This window comes from Lathamus discolor, chromosome 2 (assembly GCF_037157495.1).
Source record: "Lathamus discolor isolate bLatDis1 chromosome 2, bLatDis1.hap1, whole genome shotgun sequence".
NCBI lineage: Eukaryota > Metazoa > Chordata > Aves > Psittaciformes > Psittacidae > Lathamus > Lathamus discolor.
In genome coordinates this window covers 158,192,505-158,213,422 of record NC_088885.1, presented here as the reverse complement: position 1 = coordinate 158,213,422, position 20,918 = coordinate 158,192,505, and the positions used below count along the sequence as shown (strand labels likewise).

General features: G+C 44.5%; 1 protein-coding gene across 10 annotated transcripts in view; it reads left to right on the top strand.

Moving 5' to 3' along the window:
- TSNARE1 (t-SNARE domain containing 1) overlaps positions 1 to 20,918 on the top strand; it is a 523,183-nt gene that overhangs the window by 17,049 nt on the left and 485,216 nt on the right. For 6 of the 10 annotated variants that reach the window (XR_010610302.1, XM_065669042.1, XM_065669043.1 and 3 more), the window contains exon 2: positions 2,263 to 2,351. The exons of 1 other annotated variant lie outside the window; for it this stretch is intronic. The gene's annotated coding sequence lies outside the window, so the exon portion shown is untranslated. Of the gene's footprint in view, positions 1 to 2,262; positions 2,352 to 16,060; positions 16,114 to 20,918 lie in introns of all 10 variants that reach the window. 3 more of the 10 variants (XM_065669045.1, XM_065669044.1, XM_065669047.1) reach the window with 3 other exon arrangements.

Sequence of the window (20,918 nt, the reverse complement as noted above, 5' to 3'; positions counted from 1 at the left end):
GCTTGCTCACTATTGCTCTTTGGGAACTTGGTAGCACGTGGAAAGCGGTACGTTTGGTCAAGGAATGACTTTCCTGTATGGCAGGACTGGAGGGATCTCTGCTTTTACATGTTTTCTAATAGATTTCAAACCAACCCAACCCACAGAAAGCCAAAAGAAACGCACAAGCCCCAGATAAACCACTCCCAGGACTGCTGGCTATTGATGGATAGACTTTCTGTCTGCCAGTGTGTAGTTGTGAACCAGTAGACAGTGGTACTTCACGTTGAGGCTTCCTTAGATGTGGTAGAGGAGGAAAAGGATTTGAACAAAGAGTCCTGCATCTCTGTGATACCTATGCACATGCTTCGTGTGTTGCTGTGCTGTGATTGCGAAGAGGAAAGGCTGTTTCCTTGAGCAGTCAGCATGTCTTGATGTTTGAACGGTCTCTAGATGGAGATGGGGATTGCTCCTGAGGTAGTTGGATGCAAAAGTTTCATTGCTTGCTCTATAGGATGGTTTGTCTCTTGGGAAGATGGATTTTGACCTTTGGCCAGAGAAATAGAGAGGAAGAAGTGTTGTGTGATGTAGCATGACAAGGTGTTACTGAGGAATATCTTAAAAATTAAAGGTCTTACTTATTTACCCTGTCTTTGAAAGCTGGCACCAAGTATTGTACTTTGAACTTCAAGGCCCTTAATGGTTTTTTGTATGTGTTGGAGCTTCTGCTGTTGGCTTTAGAGCCAACAGTAGGTTGTGCTCATTGAAGAAGAGGAAAAGGTAATTGTGTTTTTTCTATGGGTATGAGAACCCAGGGGAGGAGCTCCTTTAGCATCCTTTGCTACTCCCTCCAGCCCCAGTGTCATCCCATGTGATGTGACCTCTCCCATCCCATCCCAGGAAAGGATAAGAAAGCATTGATGATAAGTGGGATGATGCTTCTCCTGCTTAAAACTAACCAACCAACCAGCCAAAATTTCCAGCAGTTTAGTTAATTCATATAATCCTATAATCATGGAATGGTTTGGGTTGGAAGTGACCTTAGTGCTCATCCAGCTCCAACCCCCTGCCACGGGCAGAGACACCTTCCACTAGAGCAGCTTGCTCCAGGCCCCATCCAACCTGGCCTTCAACACTGCCAGGCATGGGGCAGCCACAGCTTCCGTGGGCAACCTATGAGTGCTTCACTGCTATCATAGTAAAGAACTTCTACGTACTTAACTTTACACAGTGTAAAAGTGCCTCTACCTGAGTTGCCTCAGCCATTGTTTTTCTTATTTGCGGTTTTATATTTTATTAAAGCATAATAATCTGCATTAAAACCATGTTAAATTCCTTCCGAAGCATTGGTTTCCAATTTTGGGATGTAAAATCCGTTGTTAACATGTATGTGTGTGAAATGGGCTTATTCCATCATTAACTAAAGTCTCCAGCGTTATTTCAGCTATCAGATCTTTATGGATTTTTGTTCCAAAATATGCAGTTGTGTATCTGTCTATGTAGATAAGATATCTCTGTCTATTGCTCGATACACAAGCATGTGCATATGTCTGAATAATCTTCCCCAAAGTAGTATTTATTTTTTCCTCTTTCTGTGTATTTTTAGTTAAAAAAATCAATTCTAAAGATAACATAATGATTTTTCAGTCTGGTAACTTTGCTTTAAAACAGATTGGTTGCTGTTAGAAAGGCATGAGTCCTCTATGTGGCTTTGTGTTGTACCCTCCTGGTGAAGGTTTTGCTCTTCTGGATGAGGTCTCAGCACAGTACTGGGTCCACTTGGTTGTGTGGTTCTAGCTTAGCAATCCCTGCAGTTGGATGGGCTTTGTTTTGGTAGGAAATGTGGGATAAATGCTGACAGATCTTGCTTAACTGGCTAACAGTAAATATAAAACATGGGATCATGAAGAAGGGGGAAATGGCAGTTATATGAAATCATAAATTGCAGATAACAAATTACATGCTGTATTTCACTGGGCATTCCCTAATGCTTGCATCCCGAAATTAAATGGAAGGAGTGGTTTGGTTCTGGGTTTTTTTAATGTGTATTACATTGTCAAGAGATTTTATGTAGGCCAAAGGCAGATATACAATATATACTTTGCCTAATGCATATATTTATGTATTTCACAGGGCATGAAAACTCCCCACATCAAACCCAAAGATACGGCCAACATCTGAGTCTTGGGAATACCGGTGCTTTAGATGGGGGGGGGGGCAAACCAGCAGGTAAAAAACCTATATGAACTGCTGATTTCCATTTTCTTTCCTTTCTCCTAACAGAGACAACACTGCTGAGACAGCTTTGGCTCCATTGGGCTATTGCTGCCTAGCGCTGAACAAGTGGCTCTGCAACACAAAGGCTATTGTGGGTGAGATGTATTTTGCTGTTTGCTTTCTTTGACAGTTTTTACTGTTTCAGGTTCTTTCTTATGGTTTAGTTGTTTCTATCCATATCCCTTCATTGCTTTTGTAGACTCAGCCTCTGGAGTCTACAAAACACCAGCACTTGTAGATGCTCACCTCTGGATGGCGTCTTTTGCTCTTGCGGGTGGTTTCCTTGTTTTAACTGGTTAATGTTGGGTGATCTCCATCCAAATTCTCCCCCTGATGGTTGATCTTGCCTGGTTTTGCTGGTTTGTTAAGCTCTGGGATGTCAGATGTTCCATTCTCGTGGTGCATTGACTATGAGTTGGGCTTTCTGACCAAAGCAAGCGTTAATGGTGCTCCCTGCTAGGAGCAGATGGCCAGTGAAACTTCAATTTCTCAAGGTGTAACAGACTGTATTTGTAAAACCTATAGAGCATTTGATCAGCAGAAATAGTTTTCTTAAACTACATCTGTTTTTCCCACCTGGAGTACCATTAACAGTAATTTCTGTCATGGTTAGAACAGTTGTTTCATGTGCTTCAACTTGAGAGTAGGAAATAAGTCTTTTCTTGGGTATTTTTGGTTTGGCGTCTGTTCCTTCTTCATAGAATACATCAGAAAGCATTCTACAATTAGAAAATGGGAAGGGTTTTATATATTTAACTGAATCAATGGGTTATCTTGCACTTAATTCTTATTTGAGAGATCATGGTCTTTGAAGCAAGTCCTTGAAAAGGATTTCATTTCTCTACCTCCATTTCCCATAGTGTGGGGAACCTTGGCATGTTCCAGCCCCATTTTATATGCAGAGCTAACCAAATCTGTACCATTCAGTCAATAGTATGCAAAAAGTATGACTCTTATCATCCTGAATAATCACCAACAACAGAGTAAATATGAGGGTAATGAGATTAAGGGGACAAAAGAACACAAGCATTTGAGTGCACGTCCCCATGGGCCCATAGCCGGTGGCACCCCCAGGCCCAGCATGGTTGTAGATGCAATAGTGATTTTGCTGCTGTTCCTTGTACAGGGCTTAATGAGTTCCTACTGCTGGCATTTTTCTTTAGGTACGATATCATATCATTAAATCCCACTCTTTGTAAGAGGTTTTTTATTTTCTTAGACCTTTATTTATGCTTTTTCCTTGTCTTTTTTCTAGTGCTGGGGCTCAGTGCATTTGATTAGCACTTGTCTCCTGAAGTCTTCTCCCAGGCACCTAATACCCTCTTAGATATCTCCTCAGTGCCACAGAGGAATTGGTCTAAGTCTTTCCTGGGAAACAAGCTGAATATTGTAATAAGAAGTGCATTGAGATGTAACTCTTATTTTCTTATCACAAGCTCTATTTTGACTTGATTTCATTTGTCCCTTGCCTTTCTTCTTCCATGGATGAAGATGTGAGGGAGGCTCTCCATCACATGCTCTTCATGAAGTCTTTCAGGGAGAGAAATACTCATTTCCAATCAAAACCATGACTTTTCCCTACTGTAGTATCTCTCTTTGTTCCAGTTTAGTGGGTTTTCTGGGCATGGTGCTCTCTGTCCATCTTCCTCTAGCATTTTCTGCCATTCCGCAATGTTTTCTCGATGCCACTACCTCAGAATTGTATATTCCAGTTTTCTCCACCCAAAACTGCGTATGGGTGATTGCCTCAAAGCGGTAGGCACCAACTCCCCTTACTGGTCACTTGTCAAACTGCAATGTATTTTTTTGGCTGTTTTAAATGAAAGTGCCTTCCTGAGAAACCCATTTCGTTTACTCAAGATAAATCTTGTACTTTGACTCCAGCTTTTCTTTTTACGGTGGCTCTGATTAAACTGCGAACCTTCAGCTGACACAATTCAGGTAGAGCACGGGCACTGCATATTGCCAAAATGAATTATTCGCCTCTTTTGTTTCTATTTGTTGGAGTTTTTTGTGGGGTTTTGGTTAGTTGTTGTTGCTTTCTTCTTTTAGTGTTGTGAGGTATTTTCCTCCTGTTTCAATAGAGCAGGGCAGTGGTTTCTCTCTCTCCTATTAGCTCTTTTGCATTTTGGTATGAGGATGGCTGCTTAAGGGATCAGCAGTACAAGTAGCGTTTGCCTTGATCCTTCCAACTTCAGGGAATGATGGGGGGAGATGGAAAAACCCAGCAAATCAATATCTGGCTCTTACCTTGGTGTCATAGGAGCTTTAGTGGGGTTTTGGTCTTACTGGTCTATATAATACCAGTACAGCTGGCAACAGAAGGGGTACCCCTGTGTCAATGGGGAAAAGGATCTTTGCACACAAGTTAGCAGGGCTCTCTGTAAGAGTTCTAAACTGCATTTGAAGGGAGAAAAGGATAAAAGCTACGGTTATTGATGTTTTAGAAATGATAGAAGTGCCTGAGAGTGGTCATGTAAGAATTAGGGCTTTTCACCCCAAAAAGGTGGTGGGATCAATAGCCCAACTGAAGTGCATCTGCACCAACGCATGTGGCACGGGTAACGAACAGGAGGAGCTGGAAGTTGTGCAGCAGGAAAACTATGACACAATTGCCATCATGGAAACAAGGTGGGATGAATGGCACAACTGGAGTGCTGCAGTGGATGTCTATAAACTCTTGAGAAGGGATAGGCAAGGAAGGAGAGGTGGTTGGGTAGCCCTCTGTGTTAGGGAGTGTTTTGAATGTCTAGAGCTTAATGATGGTGACAATAGGGTTGAATATTTATAGGTGAGAATAAGGGTGAAGCCCACCAAGGCAGATATCGTGGTAGGAGTCTGTTACAGACCACCCAGCCAGGATGAAGAGACAGAAGAAATATCCTCTGAGCATCCTGGAGAAGCCTCACAATGGCCAGTCCTTACTCTTGCAGTGAACTTCAACTTACCAGATGGCTCCTGGGAATACAATACAGCAGAGGGGAAACATTCTAGGAGGTTCATGGATCAAGTGCAGCCTCGGTAATTTTGCAGAAGACATCAAGTTCAATGGGAGTGTTGATCTGCTTGAGGGTAGGAAGGCTGTACAGAGAGATCTGGCTAAGGCCAATTGTATGAGGTTCAAGAAGGCTCAGTGCTGGGTCCTGCACTTGGGCCACAACAACCCCATGCAAGCTTCAGGTGTGGGGGAGAGCGGTTGGAAACTGCTCACGGAAAAGGACCTGGGGGTGTTAGTCTGCACCATGAGCAAAGGATGCTCAGGGGGGGACTTTATGGCTCTCTACAACTACCTGAAGGGAGGTTGTAGTGAGGTGGATATTGGTCTCTTCTCCTAAGTAAGAAGCGATAGGACAAGAGGAAATGGCCTCAAGTTGCACCAAGGGAGGTTTAGGCTGGAGATGAGGATCAATTCCTCCTCAGTAAGGGTTTTTAAACATTGGAACAGGCTGTCCAGGGCAGTGGTGGAGTCACCATCCCTGGAGGTGTTTTAAAAGACATGGAGATGGGGCACTTAAGGACATGGGTTAACGGTGAACTTGGCAGTGTCAGGTTAACGGATGGATCTGATGATCTTAAAGGTCTTTCCCAACCTGGTTGATTCTATGATTGTCTCCTATCACAGCTTTGCCTGGAGCTGAGATTTCCGTTCCAGACTGTGTTGCTGGAAGTCAGCCCAACGCCTTGGCATTGGCTGGGCAAAGTAGGAGAGCATTTGGGTGCTTCACTCTGATGCTGTGGGAAGGAGGAGGTATAATAGCACTGAACTGCTGTTCAACAACGCAGCTTGGAAAGGCCCTCTAAGTTCACCACTGAAGAGAACTAAGAATCATAGAATGATTTTGGTTGGAAGAGAACTTTAAAGGTCATCCAGTCCTACCCGTCTCCCATGAGCAAGGGCTCCTTCTGCTACACCAGGTTGCTCGGAGCCCCATTTAAGCTGACCTTGAATGTTTCCATGTATGGGGCATTTAACCACCTCTCTGGCCAACCTGTGCCAGTGTTTCACCACCCTCATCATAAATATCTGTCTTAGAAGCTAAGTAGATGGGGTTTTGAAGGAAACAGTTTCTCCCGTGCCTTGAAAGACATGATATAAGGCAGTCTGATGGTCAATAAAGTAGGTTTTGAGGTTGATCAGTGGGGTGATCTCTTTCCCTCTCTCTTAGTTCCATTTACATTTGGTAACTGGGAGACCAGTTGAACTCAGTGATGCTTTCTCACTGCTGAGAGTCACATTACTGGTGAGCATGCAAAGAACTCATACTGGTTGCTTCCAGACGTTGCATTGTAGCTGGAAGAGATGTTGGTGATATGCAGGATAGCAAGACTTTCATAAGGGGAGGAAGCTGTTAAAAGCCGTGACATGATTGTTTCTACTTTCATTTTGATCTCTTTGCAAATAGAGAAGTGATGGAAGCACAAAACGTATTTGTATGAGTACAAGGGAGGGACTCGCACGTATTCCTGTGTGAGGGCAGGGATAACTGTTCAGCTTGCATCTAATACTGGCGATGAGCACTAAACATCTTGCAAGAGACGTTAAAACTTGAGGAATCTCTTTCGTTACCTTGTAAGTGGATGATTAAACCTTCTGCATCTTCTCTTTCACTCTGGGAATCTTTCAATCACTGTGCTCATTTGCTTTAGAAATCATATTAGAAGCCAAGAGTGGCCTCATTATTTATTTATTTACTAGGAAAGCGCTTCTCTCTGCCTGCCTTATGCAAAAGCACTTGCATTGATTTTTCAGACGGTTGAGGAGGGGCCAGAGGAGAAAATATTTAACGCAACGTGTAATTCTCTCAGTTTTTTGCCTCAAAATAAGAAGACACTTTGCTTAAGATTTATGCATCCACACACATTTTATGCACATGGTGCAGCTCTGTTTTATCTGCCTGCTGCAGCAGGCTGAGGCAAAGAAATGCCTTGATCAACGGTAGGAACCGATTCAGGGTAACTCCCAAACTGTTCCAGTGATAAACGCGGTGCCAGTTTCTTGCCACCTTGATGATAATTGTTGTGTCCTTTTACTTTTGTGGGTGTTTCTTCTTCTTTAATTTCCTTTTTAATCTACTTGAAGGTTAAAAATTAAAATGATGCAAATGCATTTCTTGCTGTGCTCTACTGAAGCAGAAAAACCCCCTCTTAAACCAAGAGCCTTTGGCAGCACTAGGATGCTTTGGATGCAGGTGAGATGATGTGCCTTGTCTTTAATTCTCTTACATACACAATACTGCATTTCAGAGTTGATGGAAGCCTGGCAATGGAACATAGATTGTCTGAATTGCAAAGCATCACTGGAGTGTCAGCACCTCCCTATTGAAGGTGAAACAGTTGGAGGGGTTCAATGCTGTTGTGCGCTTACCTTCAGTGTTTGAGGTCTGAGCTTCTTCAGTGTGCATATGCTGGCTGAGTCAGGAATATTTATAAGCTGGAATCACCTTGCTTTGTCTGCCTGGTAGGCAAAGGTCAAATAAAATAGCGCGTATCAGGCCCTGTTCAGTGCTTGTGATTTGTTATGGCTGAGATGTGGATGATACGCACGTATTAACACACACCTCCATGGTTTGCTCTTGCAATACTAAAGATTTCTGGGGATATCTGGATATGGTCTGCAAGAGTCAGCTGAGAGACAGTGTCTGAAAGCTCATCCTAAAATAAGCTGTATCCTGTCATGGTGGGCTGAAGCTGGAACGTGGTGGAGGTGTATGGCAGGATGCTGTAGGAATGATGGAGAAGGGACTGAGCTTGAATGCTGCAACAGAAACTTCCTCCTTGCATGTAGGCAGAGTAGAGCTGCATCAGTATGTGTCCTGTTGTTGAATTGGTAATTACTGAGTTTGAGCATTTGAATTATCTGGTAATTATTGTGTTTGAGCATTGCTGTAGGATATAGGTGTTGTGAGCTGGAAGATGTGCAAGCACAAGACAAGAAGGTTGCTTCCTTACTTGGATAACTTTGAATTTCTTGGAGAGTGAAAGGAAGCAAGGAGATGATCATAGAATCATAGAATAGTTTCGGTAGGAAAGGACCTTGAGATCATCCAGTTCCAACCCCCTGCCATTGGCAGGTACACCTCACCCTAGACCATGTCACCCAAGGCTCTGTCCAGCCTGGCCTTGAACATGATCAGCACTGAAGCCAGTTGAGAGGCTGGAAGCAAAGCCCAGCTCACAGCAAAGGTGTTTCAGGTCCTGAGGAAGCCTGATGTTCCATGCAGACGGCTTTGGGAAGCCCTCTGGAGCCTGGGAACACTGTGGAAATACGGGCCATGGGGTTTTTGGCACCTTTCTGTGCTGCTGGGTTTGTCCATGCAATTGAGTTAAAATACGTGGAAGAGATTCATCTTAGAAGTTGTGTGAATGTCTCAAGTAAGTAAAACCTCTTACTGAAATCACTTTTGGTAGTGAGGAGGTTTTCAGCTCCATTTGGTTGAAATACGCTGTGTGCCATACCTGAAGACTTCATTTTCAATGTAGTTTTGGGTGCCTCTTATTTAATCTTGAGCTTGAGAAAGAACAGCCCCTGTCTGCCTGCACCCCCCAAAGAAAAGGATGTGAGAAAGTGAGAAGTAAGCAAAAAGAGCTTGTCATGAAACCTAAATTCACGTAGAAACATATAGTTTCCAAAGGCATCTTTAGAAGCTCATTCTGTACTTTTATTGCGGGGATGGTGTTATACTGCTGTACTATATCAGAACTGCGTAACAGCAGCTCCTCTGTCCTGAGTGAATAGCTGGAGCTGTAGGTTTGTGTGTTCAAGCCCACAAATATCTTAGCTTGGTGTTTCCAGGTGTAAAATGAAGGAGTGGCTGCTCTTGAGGGATTAAAATGGGATGAATTAGGTTTGTAAAAGGTATTAAAAGCCATAAATGCTGTAGCAGGATTGCATCCCAGGGTTGGGAATGGGAGATGCGATGCTGTGGCGCATCTTCCTGTTGCAGGTCCTCCTGCTGATGGATCTGGATGCTGTGGGTGAAGCAGTGGTGCAAGTAGGGGGGACATCCCATCTGGATTGCAGGATGATGACAGCGGATGTTTAATGTGTGCTTAGATAAAAGGTGCTTAGATCAGACAAAAAGTGGAGGGAAACCCCCAAATCCCTCACTTTTCCCAGCATCAATCATATGAATAGTTGTAAAATGCCTTAGAGATACCTCTTTTCTCTCACAGTTCCAGTAAGCACTATAGGTCAAATGCTTGTGCTCATCACAAAGATGCTGTTTCTTGACCCCCGAAGCTGCATCCCAACATCCTTCCCCTGGCTCCCAGCCATGAGGCATGAATAACACATCCTGCTGATCAAGGAGATGTCCGAGGAATAGCTCACAAGCAGATGTTAGTGCTATGCTCTGAAAGTCCTACTCCTACAGCATCACCACGCAGGTCCAGGATGGGAGCCAATCAACATCCTGCTCCTACAGCATCACTGCACAGGTCCAGGATGGGAGCCAAGCAACATCCTGCTCTTATAGCATCACCACACAGGTCCAGGATGGGAGCCAGCAACATCCTGCTCTTACAGCATCACCACACAGGTCCAGGATGGGAGCCAGGCATCATCTTTGATCTAGGTGACCACTAGCTGGGGGTGTTGAGACCCATTTTCCTACCATCATAGTTACTTTGATGACCCAACAATGCCTGGAATAGCCCAGCCCTTGTTCTGCTGGGTTGGTCTTGGTGCTGGGCTTTTTTGCCACCTTCTCAGAAATGGCTTTTAATTCAGCTTGCTTTTTTTAGCCACATGCTTTCATCATTTGTAATACTAAAGGCTCTCGTGCAATGAAGGAGGCTTGGGCTGTTATTTTTAATTGTTTCACTGATGTGATTTACAGCATGAACTGCTGGCCCCTGTATTAGCAAGAGAGCGGAGACTAAGATGGGGTTTGTGAGGTGGTGAAAGGAGCACAGTGGGCTTGGTGAACCAGAGAGTTAAATACAAAGACAGTGTTTGGGACAGGGGTATGAAAGTGAGAACAGATGAGCACCATGGCGGTGATTTCGGAAATGGATTTTGTTGGTTGGGTGTTTTTTGGGGATTCTGAAGTTTCTCGCTTCATAGAATCACAGAATGGTTTGGGTTGGAAAGGACCTTAAGATCATCCAGTTCCAACCCCCCTGCCATGGGCAGGGACGCCTCACACTACACCATTTTACCCAAGGGGCTGTCCAGCCTGGCCTTGAGCACTGCCAGGGATGGAGCATTCACAGCTTCCTTGGGCAGCCTGTGCCAGTGCCTCAGCACCCTCACAGTAAAGAACTTCTTCCTTATATCTCACCTAAATCTCCCCTCTTTCAGTATGAAGCCATTCCCCTTGTCCCGTCCCTACAGGCCCTTGTCCCAAGCCCCTCTCCAGCTTTCCTGTAGTCCCTTTAGGCACTGGAGCTGCTCTAAGGTCTCCCCTTCAGGAGCCTTCTCTTCTCCAGGCTGCCCCAGCCCAGCTCTCTCAGCCTGGCTCCAGAGCAGAGCTGCTCCAGCCCTCGCAGCATCCCTGTGGCCTGCTCTGGTCAAAATGGGATGGGAGGTAACTCGAAAGCGTTCTCCTGTGGTGGTATGGATGTCTTTGCCAAGGAGAAGGTTTCTGTCACCCTGGGTGCTGGTATTGGTGGGACTACTGCAAATCTTGTGTGGTTCAAATAAGACACTCAGGGCCCCTGAAGATGAGTGTGGTCATATGTCAGTGGTGAGGAAGGCTCTTGAATACCCAGACTTGTTCTCTGGTTGTTCTTTTCCCCTGACTGCCCAAATTAGCTCCTTTTCCTGTAGAGATGTGGTTTGTGTTCTGCTGACTTCAATTTGCCAGTGACCTTTCCTGCAGCCTGAATTCAGTGTTCTCGGTGCTGTGAGCAATATAAGCTGTCTTAAATTATACCTCTCGCCCTCCATCCATCTCAGTTTAGTTTTGCAGGAGGATTATGCAGCATCACTTGGAGTTTGCTTTCAGAATTGAGGATGGTGATAAATAAATTCTGGTGGTGGAAACTGGAGAGCATAGACTGCTTTAGCTGGCTTGGTATGTGGAAAAGAAAGAAGAATGGGCTGCATCAAAAGGAGCGTGACCAGCAGGTCAAAGGAGGTGATCCTGTCCCTCTGCTCTGCTCTCATGAAACCCCACTTGCAGCACTGTGTGCGGTTCTGGTGTCCTCAACATAAGAAGGCCATGGAGCTGCTGGAACAAGTCCAGAGGAGGCCACGAGGATGATCAGGGGCTGGAGCACCTCCTGTATGGAGACAGGCTGAGGAAGTTGGGGCTGTTCAGCCTGGAGAAGAGAAGCTGCGTGGAGACCTCAGAGCAGCTTCCAGTGTCTGAAGGGGGCTATAGGGATGCTGGGGAGGGACTCTTCGTCAGGGACTGTAGTGATAGGACAAGGGGTAATGGGTTCAAGCTGAAACAGGGGAAGTTCAGCCTCGATAGAAGGAAGAAGTTCTTTACTGTGAGGGTGCTGAGGTGCTGGAATGGGTTGCCCAGGGAAGCTGTGAGTGCTCCATCCCTGGCAGTGTTCAAGACCAGGTTGGACAGAGCCTTGGGTGACGTGGTCTAGTGTGAGGTGTCCCTGCCTGTGGCAGGGGGTTGGAACTGGATGATCTTAAGGTCCTTTCCAACCCAAACCATTCTAAGATTCTGTTATTCTTTATGTGCCTTGGATAGATCTCTGTGTCTTCTCCGTCCTTCCTTTTCTAAGGCAAAGATGCTCATGTCAGCTGATTTTCCTATCTCACAACTGGAAATGCGAACGAGGGTCACTGCAATAAAGGCAGCTGTGGTTTGGTTAGAAACTGCACTGATACAAACCCTGCCATGTGTGCTTCCCTTTGCGTGCTTCCTCTGCACCTGGGATTGTTTCCATCTCCATGAGATGACTTTTGATTGGAATCCTCCAGGAATGTTGCTGTGTTTTTCTGGCACTCCCTTAATTTTCACACTGCAGTTTAGTGGAAGGGCTGTTGACATCCAGCTGTGTTGGCATTCATCAATTTTGCTGTGACTCGAGTGCAAACAAGAGTATGTGGTAGATAGCAAAAATCTTTAGGAAGGCAAATTCATGCAATGAATGATGTAGGTCTGGTTTTTGGAGTAAAGCAAGAAAGATCAGGTCTTTGTTTTAACTGCTGGGCCCCTGCTCTACTTATTTGTGGTCTCAGTTTCTGGATCAAATTGGGGAGTAATGTGGATGGATGCATTCGTCAGAGCATCACAGGTTTATGGTGGAAACACACTGTAATATTCTGGTTGGGTGCTGTATGCTTGAGGAGCAATAATATGGACTTCAGGCCTATCATTATGGGATGTTTGCTCCTCACAGGAGATTTTTGGACAGCAACATACTGATAATCTGGTGTTTGACAAATTATATCTATGAGAGGCAGCACAAGTGACTGAAGTGACTTTAAAGCTGGAACAGTAGCCGCTGGGTGCACCACTGTTGGCTACAACACCAAGATTGACCTTGCTATTTATGGGTACACCAGCCAGGATGTCACAAAAGAAATGTCTAGGTTATGAGGCATAATGGGTTCAAACAGGAACAGGGGAAGTTTATGTTGGATATAAGGAAGAGGTTCTTTACTGTGAGGGTGCTGAGGCACTGGAATGGGTTGCCCAAAGAAGTGGTGAATGCTCAATCCCTGGCAGTGTTCAAGGCCAGGTTGGACAGAGCCTTGGGTGCCATGGTCTAGTGTGAGGTGTCCCTGCCCATGGCAGGGGGTTGGAACTGGATGATCGTATGGTCCTTTCCAACCCAAACCATTCTATGATTCTATGAACCTCAGGAGGAGGATCTCCATCTGCTCTCTGCACTCCATCTGCTGAAGAGCAAGTAGAAGGCCCCTGGTTTCCTATAGATGTGCCTTTCACCTCTTGACACACCTTCTGCCGCTTCCCATCTCTCTTTGTTATCCGCACCAAAACAACATCATAACTCTAGCTGGTTGCCCATTCATTTACTCATAGACAATCCATGTGCTGGAGAGTTGCTGCAAGTGTTGTGTTCTGGTCTATTTCTCCATAGAATAATTAGGGTTGGAAAGGACCTTAAGATCATCCCGTGCCAACCCCCTGCCATGGGCAGGGACACCTCACAGTAGACCAGGGCACCCAAGGCTCTGTCCAACCTGGCCTTGAACACTGCCAGGGATGGAGCATTCACCACTTCTTTGGGCAGCCCATTCCAGCACCTCAGCACCCTCACAGTAAAGAACTTCTTACTTATCTCCAACCTGAATTTCCCCTGTTTCAGTTTGAACCCATCACCCCTTGTCCTATCGCTACAGTCCCTAATGAAGAGTCTGCTGGTGTTTGCTCATCTTTCTTTCCTTGATTCGGCCCTTCTTAATTCACTTAATTTTGGGGGTGGTAGCTATGTTTTAGGATTCTTTCATTTTTTTTCCCTCTCCAGTGTGACTGAAGCTGGCCAACAGCTTGAGGTTATGGGAGCAGCTGAAAGGACAAGAGAATGGGACTGGTCAATGGGAAAGGCAGTGCATTGCTGGTTCTTGTATCCTTGTAATTCTCTGTGGCGATCATCACCACATTGCTGGGAAAGGCTGAGAAAGCGGCATCTGTCACTCCATGACCATGGGAGACTGGCCATTTTGTTTGCAAATATGGGAAAACCATGGGATGAGTGTCTGGAGGCACTCCCGTGGTAACAAGTAGTAAAGCCTTCTCTATCTGCTCCAGAAGATCTCCTGCTGGAGAATGTCAAGTAATGCATCTCCTCTGACTTCTGCATCCTGAGTGACAAAGCATCCGTCTTGCCTTTTGGTAGCCTATTTGTGGAATTATTCAGGGAACATATTCTCCTACATGTTCTCCCATCTGTCTTTTCCCCAAATTCACTGGCCTTGCTGAGTGCTTAAGAATAGACTTGCTTTCTGCGTTCTGTTGAGCAGGCAGTTAAGAGTTTATTTTTTGACCTTCCTGTGTTTAGATGATAATATTTTTAGTATCTTCCAGGATGGCTGTTTCTGAGCCCATGTGTAGTTTGGACTTTCTTTTCCCATTGAAATGCCGAGGGGAAAGCTTCATCAACAGCTTGATCGGAAAGACATTTCGGGGTGTTCTGGCACCTGGACCAGGTTGTGCAAGAGCCTTTTTCATGGCATTTAATGACCCTTTTACACTGCTTATAAAAGGCTTCTTTAAGAATCGTAGAATGGTTTGGGTTGGAAGGAACCTTAAATCTCATCCAGTTCCAACCCCTTGCCATGAGCTGGGGCACCTTCCACTAGAGCAGCTTGCTCCAAGCCCCATCCAACCTGACCTTGAACATTTGACCATGTAATAATACCTAATAATTATATATTTAATCATAATATCTATATTATTCTGTCTTCTTTCCTATGCTTACCTTAAAGTAGAAGTCTTGGGCAAAGTTGCTTTTTGAGGTGGTGGTGACATCCTTTTTGTTGGCTTCAGGTTCTGTTAGGTATGTGCACGTTCTAACACTTTGTGTCCGTCATCACTTTGCATTGTTCAGCCTACTGTTGATAATTCTTGCTCGTGTCAAACTACATTTCCTGAATGCTTTACGTAAGTGGAAGAATCAACTCGTGTTCAAGTCCTCATCACAGTTGTGCTCCAGACCATTCACCAGCTCTGTTGCCCTTCTCTGGACCCAAAATTGTGGCCAGAGAAGATGCTTGGGGTTCCTGGTTGAAACTCACCAGTTGAGAATGTGGAGTCCCTCTGAGCTCATGCATCACCCATGGGGCTGTTTTGAGTTCAGGCTGGATATAAGGCAGAAGTTCTTTACTGTGAGGATGATGAGGCACTGGCACAGGATGCCCAGAGAAGTGGTGAATGTCCCATCCCTGGCAGTGTTCAAGGCCGGGCTCAACAGAGCCTTGGGTGCCATGGTCTGATGTGAGGTGTCCCTGCACATGGCAGGGGGTTGGAACTGCACGATTTTAAGGTCCTTTCCAACCCAACCCATTCTATGATTCAAACATGCTTTTTTGAAGAATCCTCCATGTTTCTTTGTTGTCTTTCACTTTGATTTGGGAGCATGTTTTTTTGTCCAGCCTTCTGTCATCTTTGCAGGGAAGGGGAGATATTGAGAAGGAATAATTTGTAGGGCTTCATGGCATGGTGCCTTTTTGTTACAGTGTCATCACGCCTGCAATATTAGAATCATAGAATAGTTAGGGTTGGAAAGGACCTTAAGATCATCCAGTTCCAACCCCCCTGCCATGGGCAGGGACACCTCACACTAAACCATGTCACCCAGGGCTCTGTCCAACTTGGCCTTGAACACCGCCAGGGATGGAGCACTCACAACCTCCCTGGGCAACCGATTGCAGTGCCTCAGCACCCTAACAGGAAAGAATTTCCTCCTTATCTCAAATCTAAACTTCCCCTGTTTAAGTTTTAATCCATCACCCCTTGGTCCTGTCACTGCAATCCCTGACGAAGAGTCCCTCCCCAGCATCCCTATAGGCTCCCTTCAGGTACTGAAGGTATATTCAATAGAACATCCTTCTTGAGTTAGTCGGAAGGATTGTGGTTGGATTCTGTCCCATGTGGTTTGTTTTTGCAAAGGTTTTTTTACTATATATGAGAGAAATAAATGATTATATCTGTGTTCTCAATAGCTGGTATCAGAAGCAAAGTGCTTCAATTGAAGATTTCTAGGCTTTTTTTCCCAAATAGGGCTATTTTGTTACCTTACACTCATTTTTCCCCCCTTTTTAAATAATCCTAAAATCTGGTTACAAATTGTTTCCCTCTGCCCACACTCTGGATAATAAAACAGCTATTTCCAACAAGAGCAAAATGACGTTACAATTTATTTGTTGTAGGAATTAAAAGAGCAAGTTGGAGGTGAACAGCAGAGTGCAAATTCTTTGGGAAGGTAGGAATTCCTTTTCTTTTTAATTCGTATCTTCTTGTTGTTAGTCACTGTCTGTGACTGTGACCTGGTGATGGTGTGCTGGTGCTGCAGCTGTTGCTTGTCTGATGGATGGACAACTGAGAAAGGGCTCTAAGAGATTTCTGCATTTAGGAAGGCTACAGAGTTCCTCTTCCCATCACGGGGAGAAATGAATGCTGTTAAAAGAACCATTTTTGATGATTTTCAGAATCAATCTGGAAGGAGTCAGAATTGCCCTTCCATCCAGCCTGCGTAAAATAGAGGTAATTCAAGGCAGCTTGAATATCTCTTTTCAAGCAGATGTTCTGTTTAAAAACCTGATGATCTTAGTGGTTATTTGGAGATGAACATCCAGTACCTGCTGCCCTGTTACTCAGATTCTGTATCAGCAGCGCTTGCTTGTTAAGCACGGTGTTCCTTACCCTAGTTTCTGGGGAAGAAAGCCCTCTTCATAGTCAAAAAGGGATGCTGGAACAGATAAAGTGTTCCCATATGGTAATTCTTGTGCTCCAGAGTTCCGAGGGATGTTTGATCACTCATCTGCATGATTATCTTAATATTGCAAAGGCTGATAATGGAAATGGAGATTTCAAGCTTGACCTGATTCGTAAATAGGAGAAGTTAAAATGCTGAACGTGATGGAGTTACTTGCTGCAGCTGCTTCCAGACCTGGATTGGTTTGAATTTCTGCTGACAAGGCATTGAGACGGTTGGGAAGGGCATCCCCGAGGTTATTAACAGGAGTGTTGGGAACAGAGCGGGATGTGATGAGTGGTAGGTGCTGGTGGGCTGGCTGGGCTCTGAAGCCTTGGTCATTTAGCAAGGTCTTCTGCGATCATTTGGTTTGCTTTTAGCAATAATAATTAATACAATAACTTCTATTGGATGGTGTGTTCCTTGTACTGCTGTTGTAGTTGGTGCATCTCAGTGTCTTTCTTGGATGGTACTGTGGGCTCAGGGTTGTTGCTGGTGAAGTATTTGGGCACTTAAATACTGATTCCTTGATGGAGACTTCTGTTTGGGTTAACTGTATGTTCTGGTAAAATTGCTGTTGGCCAAAGGTTCTCTGGTCCATGGTGGAATTTCGTGTTAAACATTTTGGAATGCTTATCTGGGATGTGCAGGGCTCAAACGGATCCATGCTTCGGAGATCTCCTCCAGCATCTGAACATTGGCCTTAAATCGGTTTTCTTTCTCTTCTCTTAAGATCATAGAATCATAGATCAACCAGGCTGGAAAAGACCTTTAAGATCATCAAGTCCAACCATTACCCCAAGACAAGATCACACCTACGTGTAACTTCCATCATGGTTTAAATCAGCTTGGACATCACATAAGGTCATGGTTGTGAACCTCTCTGGACGATCTCTTGCCTGCTGGCTCTTGGTGTTGATGAAGAATGAGCATCTCATTGGGGGTAGCTGCACTGAGTAGAATTGAGAGTGCAGTCTTGTATTCTCCAGGTTCACATCTACTTTTTTGCATCTACTTCTTTACATCTACCAGGACTCCAGACCTGGTTCTGTTTTCAGCCCATCTTGCTATCCTATTTTCCATATAAAGCAGATGCTTCACTGATCCACTGAACTGAAGGCTCCTGCGTCATCAGCCAGGTTTCCTCCAACCATATAGACAGCACATCTGCACTGATCCTCTGAAAATAAGATACTAGAGTGGGAAAAGAGTCTTTCCGTGATAGACCCCAGATCCTGGCCTTTTATCCTTGATGGTGCTGGCATTGATGCCACTGATGATCTGAGAGCCTTTGAAAATCATCTCCCTGATCTGAGACCTTGTGGTTAACATTTAGGTCTGTGTCTTTGGGACATTGTAAGTGAAAAGGTTTAGTTATTCACAGTTACAACAGTGTGGAATAGGAAAACATCTATTTTTTTATAATGTGTCTATATAAAATATGTATAATGTGTGTCCATAAATATGTTATTTATATGAATATATTAATATGTAATATATAACATATAATATATAGTATGTAATATGTAATATATAATAGATAATAGATAATAGATAATATTGCAGTGTTTTTGCATTTACAGGTTAAAGTAACAAGAGGGGAGACTTGCCTGAAATAGAGCAGCACTAAATCAAATTAATTTTTGCCATTTCCTACCCATTTTGAGCCAAATTTAACCCTCTTAGTTCCAGCCTTTGCTCTTGAGCCGACCAGAGCGCTGGATCCCCAATGAGCAAGTTCTGGGTGAGAGTTAGTTGTTGCAGCTCACATAGGTACAAGTGTGAGAGGCTTTAGAGACAGAGGCAAGTGTACACCAACAGCCTTACGAACAGAAGGATTTGGCTTTCTGGTTTGTTTCTGCTGAAACTGGTGGTCATTTTGCAATAAATAGCATCTCCTGTTGTCAATTTGTAAAGGAAAAGATGGTTCATTTCTTGGCTGGAGTGCAGAGTACACCAGTTTTCAGCTGACTGCGCAGACGTAGGTAAGTGCTTAAAAGGTGTCATTTACTACTCTATATATTTTTTATCAGTAATATTCTTGCTTTCTCAGTTTGTCCTTTAAATAGAATCATGCAATGGTTTTGGTTGGAGAGGACCTTAAAGCTCATCCACCTCCAACCCCTGCCGTGAGCAGGGACACCTTCCACTAGAGCAGCTTGCTTCAAGCCCCTGTGTCCAACCTGACCTTAAACACTGCCAGGGATGGGGCAGCCGCAGCTTCTCTGGGCACCTTGTGCCAGCGCCTCAGCACCCTCACAGGGAAGAGCTTCTGCCTAAGAGCTCAGCTCAGTCTCCCCTCTGGCAGGTTCAAGCCATTCCCCTTGGCCTGTCCCTACAGGCCCTTGTCCAAAGCCCCTCTCAAGATTTCTTATGGGTCACCTTTATGTATTGGAAGCTGCTCTCCTCAAGTCCAGGGCAGCAAGCTTGCTGTGCACCCTGCTTTGCTGCCCTAAGCATCTTGAACTCTACCATCTCATGGTCACTGGAACCAAGGGTGCTCTTGAGCTTCACATTCCCCATCAGCCCCTCCTTGGTGAGAACAAGGTCCAGCATAGCATCTGTCCTTGTTAGCTCTATAACTGTTGTATGTTTATCTCTACATTAGCCTTATGTAGACACACGTCCACATTGCGGTGTGGTTGCTTTACAAGTGTCCATCCCTACTGATACGCCTCATCTACCGATTTGATACGTCTCATCTACCAATTCTGCTTTACTTAATCTGCCAAGAATTAAAGCACCTAAAGGTTGGAAGCATTGACAACATGAATTAAAAGCCTTTTATTAATCAGTATCTGGTAGTCTTCATCTCCCTTTGTAAAGGTACATAGCTACTCCGTCTCCCTCTCCTGCTGCTTCATGGCTACGTCCTTGTGTTAAGTCCTTGGTAAACCTCCTCCTTGGGTTTCCTCTGTCAATCCTGCAGGCTCTAACAGGCTTCTAAATCTTGCAATTAGGCATAGAAAATATCTTCTATATTTCCTTGTTTGTTACTTGTAAGAGAGTCATTTGTATTTGACCAGCTTTGCATAGCTCTCTGTGCATAGATCTTATTTTAGAATCATAGAATTTTATAGAATCATTTAATTTTATCCCTTCCACAGCTCCCTAAATGTATATATAATATTCTAAAAAGCTTTTCCCATGCAGGATAAACTTCTTCAACCTGTTGTGAGGTGATACCTCATTTTTATCACAGAGCCAGGATTTAAATGCACAGTCAACATACCCTGCAGCTTAGTGCGCTGCTTCCAGAGGCATTGCCATAACTGTTCCCATTTCTCCTCCTTTGATTATGAGGTGTGTGAGAACATCTGGTTGTCTGTAACTTCTCCCACATCGGAGCAAATCTGGTGTTGGCAAATACAGCAACCCCAGCTCAAGTGATGTGCACTGATTTACCCGGTGCTTTAGCTTTGATAATGAGATTTCGCTGCATCCACACTTCTATAGGCATCTGAATTACAGCTCAAAGTGTTACTTGTTTTTCTCCCCATCTCTTTCTAAGATTGCTGCTTTTTCTGGGATTTCATTAGGAAAAAGAATGCCTTTCTTCCTACTCAAAACCCAGAACTGTGTCTGGTGCTGGGAACCTTCTACAAACGCTGTGCAGTGCTGCTGCTGGGAACAGCCTCCCATAGCAACCTTCAGCTTGCAAGCTAAAATCACATCACCCCGTATGACAGCTTTATTATTAGATTGGCATGTGAACCCTTTGGAAGCAGGCTAGGTGGCAGAGAAAAAGTTTCCCTAGATTCTGTCTGAAGTTTGCTGTGTTTTTTTATATGCTTTATGAGGTTTTGGATCACTTTGGGGTTTGATTTTGTTAATTTTTGTTTCTTTATAAATAAAAGTTCTTTCTCAGGTAGAATAAATAGGAAAGTGAGAGACGAGATGCCATTCTAGGTAAGGGAGAAGATCTCTGCCTTGAGGTATGACACGTGGTTGTGGCCGTCCCTGTAGCAGTTGCATAGAATCATAAAAGCACAGAATGGTTTGGGTTGGAAGGGACCTTCAAAACTTATCTGCTCCAACCTCTCTGCAATGAGAATGAGCATGTTCTACTAGAAGATGCCCAGATGATGTTCTTTGCTGCTATACATGGACAGGATGGAAAACTGTGGCAGCAGTGGAGTTGAACTCAGGTGGTGGTTTATTGGGCTTTGTGTTATTGCAGCAGTGCTGGGGAGCTCCAAAGGGTCAGGGTCCTTCTTGCCCAAGGAGTGAGTGAGCACGAGTTTGAAGGAATCCCATTTTCCATCAGCACAGCGTCCATCTGGTAGTTATCAGGTAGCTTTTGCAGACATGGA